The sequence below is a fragment of the Chelonia mydas genome, chromosome 1 (genome assembly GCF_015237465.2).
Source record: "Chelonia mydas isolate rCheMyd1 chromosome 1, rCheMyd1.pri.v2, whole genome shotgun sequence".
NCBI lineage: Eukaryota > Metazoa > Chordata > Testudines > Cheloniidae > Chelonia > Chelonia mydas.
Window position 1 is genome coordinate 291,117,454 of NC_057849.1, and position 9,667 is coordinate 291,127,120.

Below are 9,667 nucleotides of genomic sequence, written 5' to 3' on the forward strand. Positions count from 1 at the left end.
TTAGGTCTAGGAATGGTTTCAAGGAAATTAAATGAACACAAAGTTAAAAGAAAAGGTGATTTTTCAAGCAAAAGAGCAGGTGGTCAAATAAGAGGTTAATGCAGAATGAAAAGCAGTACTTGTGGCACCTTAGAGACTAACCAATTTATTTGAGCATAAGCTTTTGTGAGCTACAGCTCACTTCATCGGATGCTTATGCTCAAATAAATTGGTTAGTCTCTAAGGTGCCACAAGTACTCCTTTTCTTTTTGCGAATACAGACTGACACGGCTGTTACTCTGAAACTTGTCTTAATGCAGAATGGCACTCTAACAGCCCAAGTGCTTAACCAGTCCCAGGTCTAGGAACTAAATGTGTGTTTACTGAAGAAGGACAAAGAAAACTTTGTCTTCGTAAAAAGAATGGAAAAATCCCAAGCTGCTGTGAGGTAGTTGATTAAGGAGGTTAAGAACACCCGAGAGGGTGCTGCTAATCATTCCTCCTGTAACAACAAAATTGATGCTTTGAAAAATAAGTTAAAAAGAGCTCATGGAATGACAACTGCTTTAAACATGGATCCTTTAAAAGAATACAAATCTGAGAATTCTGATTCTGAGAGGGAAGAGTCCGATCATGGTTTAAACCTGTGGGAAATAAAGAAAGTGGATCCTCAAACCTCTGCTCCTCCGGCTCAAGAGGAGTTAATAGGTTTTGGTGAGATGGAGGAGGGGACAAAATACTCCCCAGTAGCGCCCTTTACCACAGCTATGGTAAATTATGATCCCAACTGACCAGCTGAGACAAGCCCATATGGGCCAGACCAGGCTAGGGCGATGGGAAAGACACTGGGTCCCTTAAACAAGGAAAGACACTGGGCCCCTTAAACAAGGAGACCGCCCTAGCTTTTAGTTAGCTAAAATCAGCAGCATGGCTGCAATCAGCTGAGATGATACAGTAGCTCTGCTAAGGGAGTGTATATGTGGGGGTGAATTTGGGGTACTGCCTGGGGAAATACAGCTAGCTAATGTAAGAGAAATAGCAGAAATCTATGAGGGTCTATTCAAATTTTATTTTTCCCATGATGGGAAAGTTCTATTCAGAAAAGGCAGAAAGTGGGTGAAATACCCAAGAGGTCCTTGGGCAGGAAATGATTGTTATACTGGCTGTCAGCATGTCACCAATAGTTAAAGGGATGGCAACCTGTAACACACCCAAATTCAAGGAGGTGTTTGTCCAAGGACTCTCGCCCACCTTAAAAATAATGTTAGGGCCAATCAACCTGAGAGCTGTATCAGGGAATTAGAGGGTAGAATCGAGAAAGCTTTTGAACTGCAGTGAGAGGCCTTCCCGAGACACTGGCAGAAAAAGAAGATTGCTGTAACAATGGAGCCAGTGAACAAAAAGGGAAGAAACACAGCCCTGAAGGCAAGAGTTATACAGCAATGGAAAGGAACTTCTCTGGTCCAAATGAGTCAACAAGAAATCAGGAATATCACAATGCAGCTGAAATGAAAGGATTTCCAATTGTGCTATCAAAGCGGTTATGAAAAAAGAGATCAAATTGACCAGCTTCCCACAGAAGAACTGTTCAAAAGATTAGCCAGATATGAAGGCAGCACTGGAAGTACCTCATGAGCAGCAGCTGCAAGTACATCCAGACAACCAAAGCTGCAGGAGCAAAAGGAAAGCTTGCTCTGATGGGGCCAAGCTCTACCACCTCCCTCTTATGTGGCACCCATCAATAATGATGTGTGGGGGAGGCCAGTGGTACATGCCACCATGCAGAGAGAGTTTGGAAAGATTAATCAAGTAACGTTAATTGATACGGGTGCCACTCTGTCACTCATCTGTACCAAAGCAACTCCAGAGGCCAAAGAATTTCCTGTACAAGAAGTTAAGATCCTAGAAGGGTACAACGGAAAAGGAAGTGTTGTCCCCTTTTATAAAACCCATTATGTGTACAATTGGCAAATTGATTACTGAGGCCACATTCAGAATTCAAGCTCTAGATGGGCACAGTATTGTTGGTGCTGACATCTTGAAAAGGCTGAATTTGGTGGTTGACCTACCCAACAGAACGCTAACCCAAGGTAAGGATAGAGAACGAGGCTTCACTGTCCCCACAGTTGCAGCCTTGAAGGCCCTGGAGAACATGGAAATACCCAAGTGGGAGGAAGCAGTCATGAAGGTAACAAACCAGTACCCTAACGCTTTTGCTACCAATAAGCTTCAATGTGGAAGAACTGAGGCTGAGGTGGTGGTTGTGGGTCCAGATCCCAAACCCCAGAAGCAGTCCAAGTATTATTGGGAAGCCGAGGAGGGGATCAAGGACACCATCAGTACTCTCATGAACCAAGGAGTATTGGTTGAGATTGCAAGCATCTGCAACTCTCCTATTTGGCCTGTTTTAAAAGTGGACAAAGTTACTGCAGGTTAACAGTCAATTATAGAGAACTAAAGTGAGTAACACCAAGGCTAACCCCAGTAGTAGCGAAGTTTCGTGAAATAATGGTGTCCATTGCTGCAGGTGCACAATGGTTCACCGTTCTAGACTTAGCGAGCGCTTTCTTTTCCATCCCATTACACGGTAATCGTCAACTTACCTTCAGCAGAGTACCCCAACAGTACCATAATGCACCCTCACTGTGTCACAAGTTCATGTCCAAAATGTGGGAACATCTTAAAGACAAAGAAAAAATTATAAGTTATACGGATGACATCTTAATTGCCATTGTAGCTAGAGAGAAAAAGTCCTGGATGCTGTCCTATATAAGGTACAAGAAACTAGCTTTTTTATTAGTCCCACCAAATCTCAGATGCTGCAACAAAAAGTACCATACATGAACATCAACCAGATGCCAACAGGGTCAAATTAATTTGCAGATTGCCTTCCCCACAATACATATCAGCATTGAGGTAATTTCTGGGCCTCACCGGATTTTCCCGGGACTTCTTTGAGGGGTATTCTGAAGTTGCACAACTCCTTTATGCTTTGCTTAGAAAGGGCCAGGAATGGACTTGGGGTGAAAAGGAGAGGTTTTTGCCATTTTGCCAGCTGAAGCAAGCCCTTGTCCAAGTACTGGGCATAACCTCAGCCCAGCAAACCCTTACAACTCCAATTAGCAACAACAGAGAAGGAACTCAGCACAGCTTTGATGCAGGACAACAGAGGAGGACTAAAACCAGTCGCCTTTGGATCAAAGGCATTACGGAAAATTGAAAAACTATATTCGCCATGTGAAAAAGAAGTGCTGCCACTAACATGGGTATTGAGGCACTGGGAAGACCTGATAGGTATGCCCCCCATTGTAATAAAAACTATTTACACACCTATCCGTTATGTACTATCAGGACAAATCAACGAAGGTAGGATGCCAAACCCTCGGTTGGCTGGTTAGACTTTAAGTCTTTCAAACAGAGGCATTGAAGTGGATAAGGCACAAACTCTCTAGGTAGTCCCCTATGCCAGGGGTTCTCAAACTGGGGGTCAGGACCCCTCAGAGGGGTCGCAAGGTTATTACATGGGGGGTTATAAGCTGTCAACCTCCACCCCAACCCTGCTTTGCCTCTAGCATTTATAATAGTGTTAAATATATAAAAAAGTGTTTCAAATTTATAAGGGAGGGGGGTCGCACTCAGAGACTTGCTATGTGAAAGGGGTCACCAGTAAAAAAGTTTGAGAGCCACTGCCCTATGCGCTACTAACTCACAGGGAGGATTACAAGTGGGCAGTGCTGTTCGAAGACCCTAATAAGCTGGAATCACCATTTGACTTGGAGACTTCATCTGAGTAAGCCAGAGAGTCCGAGAAGGATGTGTGGGTTGTAGATGGTAGCTGCCACTTTCACCAGAGTACAAGGCTGTTAAACACCATCAACAGTGTGCTGAAACAGGCTGCCACTCAATTGAAAAGCAATGCCAGACAAATGGACAAAAGACTGGGTGATACATTAAAATTCAAAAAGTGGAAAGTGAGCGACAAGGTTCTTTATCGTTTTTATTCTGTTAAAAATCATGTACTGAGCCCTAAATGGGTTGGGCCTGTTGTCATCATAAACAAAGTGAGCCCAACCACCTACCAGGTGGAAATTAAGGGAAAAAGGAGAAGAACCTTGAAGTGGTTCCATTCCACTCAACTAAAAGAGTGAAAGGGTTTTGTCACTTAGGCTAACGATGCCAATCTTTTCTTCTTGTCTCCCTTTTATTCCAGGAAGCTCAAGCTCAGTGCACCATGATTTTTATATTGTATTTAAGTATATCCTTCTGTATAGCCAACTCTTTGATTGTTACTATTGCAAAGGAAATGAAACACAAAACTATATGTGGAATGAAACGGTGCATGGCATTGATTTCAAATTACCAAATACGTTGTTAAGGGGAATAATTACTGTGTACACCTACAAGGAGAATGATTATTGCCATGGAAAGAAGAGATAAGCCATAAGTCATTAGTGGCCTTTATGGCAAATGATGAACCTCATAAGGCTACTTTTTATGATGACTCTAAGGAAAAGCAACTTTCTTCTGTTCACAAATTTGCCAATAGCTGAATATGGCAGTTCAATGATGATTTTCTGGAAAGTTGTTCCAATAGAATAGAAGTACTGGAGCCAGCAAAGTGCTCTTATATACAATCTAACCTCCTCACTAAAGTGCATATTGGAATAATCAATGTCAACATCACAATAGGTTTATAATCATGTTACTGCTTATTTGTATACCCCATCTTCTCCATACATAATCAACATGAAATGCCAAAATTGCACCAAGACTTGTTCCAAGAAACACCCTATATAGAGAGAGAGAGAGAGAGAGAGATTTTTTGGTAAAAGTAATGTTACCTTTCATGTTAACTGTCATGGAAGTGTGTATATAAATGTAAGATTTAATCACACGGGCACCTGGGACCTGACAAGTTCGCAAGGAATGTAATTATTATTGGGCCTGTAGTAGCGAAACGGGACATTAAAAGATTGTTACTAGTCAATCCCGTCTACTTGCTCAAGAAAGTCTTTATGCCCCTAGGGTTAACTTTGCCTGCAGTTCGTTTAGAATGCTTACCTTTCATAGTTTCACTCATGGCAGGTTGGAATGCATGGGTAAAAAGTGTGGTGCTGGAAGCATCTGCCCCTAGAATTTATAAAAGCAATACAGTAGCAACTATTCTAGAAGGGTGGGAACTGGACTAGGAGTTTTAAATACTATTGGTGAGCAATTCCTAGCTAGTAAAATAGGAGTGCCAGGACAAGATATTGCTTCCTTGTCCAACCCACTAACCACCTCCTTCAACCAGCTCAGTGTTACCGAGTACAAAATCGCTAGTGTGCTACCAGGGTGGCTGCATTATTAATGCAATAGGCACATTTCAGTCAAACTTCTCAATGGCACTTGCTTGTGCTCAAGCTCAGGCATGGATATTAGATGTGGCCAAAAGCATGATAAGGGATGGTTAAGGTTAATCCCGGCTGAGCTCAGAAACATCTTATGGAGAAACGCCACAAACCCATTTAAGCAATGTCACCAAGCTTGGTGGAAGCTGGTAAATTTCTCTTACATCCACAGCAACCAGACCATCATTGCCTATGTGTTAACAGTAGCCGATGCACAAGAGGAATGGATTTATCCATAGGTGCCAATTGGGCTAAACCTTAATGACTCTATCCTGTTTCCCATGGAACTAAATAAGTGGGGAAAAGAACAGTATATACAGTAGTGTCAATCTGCAATCATGTGTGGAGGAAAAAGGGATAGTCTACTCGTGTGGCTCTGGGGTGATAGAGGACTCACATATCTGTTTAAACCGCACAAAGGGAAGGTGCTATTATCAGCTCCGACCATATATTTTTAACTAATCTGCCCTTGTGTTAATAGATTCACAATGGATTTGCTTATGAAGTTGGTATAAAGAATTTGTGGTAAATTTTTATTACAAAATACCCCATGACCCATATGCAAATATATGTTTATGTTCAGTATTTTCTATCGTTGGGTGCAATATTAACTTTACAATGCATGAGGTTAATGTACAAACTGTCCAAGCCAATTACCTGTTGTATCAGCATACTGTACCAATCCATCTAAGTGTCAATATTTTGGTGCTTAGGCAGATAGTGCAGCATCCTGATTTAAGACAGCACCTAAAGCAATTACAGAAAGATAGTAAGGAGGTTATGGTGACTGTTCATCATTCCTCACAACAAATCCAAAGAATTTTAAGGAGGATACAGAGGGAAACGGCTTCTTCCCACTGGTGGGTAAACTTCTTTGGCAGCCCTACAAATTTCAGCGGAGCATGGGCAATCTTACTGTACCCTGTCATTGTATTATTAATAATTCAAGTGTGAATTGCTGTGTATGTAATATTGTTAACATTTTGGGTTAGAAGAAGGGTAAGAGCAGTAAACTATAACCGTTAAAAATTAATTCCTTCAAGAATAGGAGTGTAAAAGTTAATTGTAATCCTAGGTTAAGTTAGTATGTCTATATACAACATTGTTAGAGGTATGATAGCATAGAAGGTCTAAAGCCATTCTAACTGTCAAAAAGGGGAATTGTTGGGGATTTTCACCATTTTGTTTTCTTGTTGTCTTTTACCGTCCATTTGACGCTCTTTTTGAGACGCACAGGGCGCACAATTTTTCAAAGCCCTGAACAGCACAACTACATTGATCTCATTTAAATGTAGACCTGACCTAACATCTGCTAGTGCAGCTAAACAGAGATACCAATCTCCATTCAGGGGTCAGCATTCCATTTAAGTCACCAGCCTGGAATTTGGCTAAGTTATTATTCATGCACTGCTTACAGCAAGTTTGATGATTCAAAAATAAAGAAGTTATTCACAAAGTTCCTGCCCCAGCGAACTTACAGTCTAGTTTTCAGACAGGACAGATCAGACACAAGTAGCGCACAACCACTCAGGTATGCATGGAGGTGATGTGAAACTCTAGTGGTAGCAGTGGTTTTAAAAAACTGTGAAAGAATGTTTTGAGGAGGAGTTTGAAGAGGTGGGGGAAAGGAAGATTAATCCACCTACTGTTATGAATGGATCAGCAAATCCATCTAGGTTCAGCAAACTTCCTTTTTAATTGGTTTTCTCTCCAAGGAACCAGTCAACACTCATCTGCAGGTCTTTGCTTTCAGAAGAGATCAAAACATATTCCACACTCAATACTGAGTGGATAATTTAGGGACATGGGTTGGAACCGCAAGGAAAAGTGAAAGAATATATGGTAAGCAAAAATAGTGTGCCAGCTGCTCAGCCAGTGTTAATTGGCATATCTCCATTGATGTCAAAGGAGCTATGCCAATTTACAATAGCTGAGGTTTGTCCCAATACTTTTAGGTAATTAGGAACTTCTTAACTAAGCCCTCAGGACTTTGTAAATTCCACAGCTATAAAGATCCCATGACTTTCTACATTCCACAGATAGAGACAGTTTCTTTCCATGTGAAAGAATTTTTAAAAGATTCCTGTATCACACTCTCTCTCTCACACCCGACCCTTTTCAAATCTCCCTGCTCCTATCTCATCCACAACAGATCATTTTACAGATTGCTTCCAACAAGAATCCCTAACTCCAAAGTTATACTGAGAGGAAGACTTTTGGGGCCCATCCCAATTCTGATGGATGTCAACAGCAAATAAGATATTCACTTGGGGTAAATTGGCATGGCTCCATTGAAGTCAATGGAGTGATGTTGATATATACCAGCTGATGTTCTGACTCAAAGTCATTTCAATGGTGAAAGATTTAGGCCCCTGATGATTACAGAAAAAAAGAGAAGTGGGAACTTAGTAATAGATTTTAAAAGTTGTCTTTGGTCAAACTTTCTCATCCCCCAATTGCTGTACATTATGGTATGTGCTGGTTGTTGCCCATCAGCCACCCCAAGCTTGCTGTATTTCAATTGTGATTGTGTGTGTGTGCGCAAGTGTATTCATTCTCAAAGCAAGGTTTAAAGATCAGTGTTTCAAAAGCTGTTTTGAAATAGACCAGACGCTGGAAAAACAACATTATTTTATAAAAGTATAGAATTTTGTAGTAAACACCTAGCCCAGGGGGTCCTTCCTGATCCCCACTGCCACATAATCCTTCCTTGTCTTTTACCATGCCACCTCATTTCCATCTCTTAGTGGCGCTCTGTCCTGGCCGCTGTGGATGTGGGGGCCCTCTGCACCAACGTTCCACATGGGGATGGACTGCAGGCCGTCGGGAACAGTGTCCCCGATGATGTCACGGCAAACCTGGTGGCTGAACTTTGTGACTTTGTCCTCACCCATAACGGTTTCACTTTTGGGGACGATGTGTGCCTTCAAATCAGCGGCACTGCTGTGGGTGCCCACGTTGCCCCAAAGTATGCCAGCAGTTTCATGGCTGGCTTGGAGCGGCACTTCCTTGGCTCTCGTCCCCTAGTGTCCCTGCTCTGCTTGCGCTGCATTGATGACATCTTCATCATCTGGACCCATGAAAAAAAGGCCCTTGGGGAATTTCACCATGATTTCAACAATTTCCATCCCACCATCAACCTCAGCCTGGACCAGTCCACACAAGAGATCCACTTCCTGGACACTGCGGTGCTAATAAGCGATGGTCACATAAACACCACCCTATACCGGAAACCTACTGACCACTGTACTTGCCTGCATGCCTCTGGCTTTCATCCGGACCACACCACATGGTCCATGGTCTACGGTCAGGCTCTGCGATGCAGGCGCATTTGCTCTGGCCCCTCGGACAGAGACGGACACCTACAGGATCTCTGTCAAGCGTTCTTGCAACTGCGGTGCCCACCTACTGAGGTGGAGAGGCGGATTGGCGGAGCCAGAGGAGTGCCCAGAGGTTGCCTACTGCAGGACAGGCCCAACAGGGAGAGTGACAGATCTCTGCTGGCCATCGCCTTCAGCCTCCAACTGGAGCTTCTCCGGCGCATCATCGGGGGTCTACGGCCTGTCCTAAGGGATGGCCCATCACTCTCGCGGATCTTGGGAGGCGGGCCAGTTCTTGCTTACAGACAGCCCCCCAGCCTGAAGTGGGTCGTCGCCGGCAACCACGCACCACATGGCAAGAACACTGGAGCCTGTCCTTGCAGCAGAACCCGTTGCCCACTGTGTCCACAAATCTATTCGGGGGACACCATCGCGGGGTCTGATCAAATCAGCCACACTGTCAGAGGCTCGTTCACCTGAGCAACTACCAATGTGGTGTATGCCATTGTGTGCCGGCGGTGCCCCTCTGCCATGTACGTTGGCCAGGCTGGACAGTCTCTACATAGAGGAATGGATGGACACAAATCAGATGTCAAGAGTTGTAACATTCAAGAACCAGCCGGAGAGCACTTCAGTCTCTTTGGTCACTCAATTGCAGACCTAAAGGTGGTGATTCTTCAACAAAAAAACTTCAGGAACGGGCTCCAATGGGAGACTGCTGAATTGGAGTTAGTTTGCAGGCTGGATGCAACTGGCTTCGGCTTGGGTGGAGACTGGGAGTGGATGTGTCATTGCACGGTGTGAAACTATTTCCCCTTGTTTGTTTCCCCTCCTGCTGTTCTTGTCGGCTGCTGGAGGTGGCCCACCTTGACTGTCACTACAGGGGGTTCTTCCCCCCTGCCCTCCCGCTCTCCTGCTGGTAGTGGCTTGCCTTTCCTGGTCACTCGTTGTGGTCTGCGTGGTGGCACCCATTGTTTC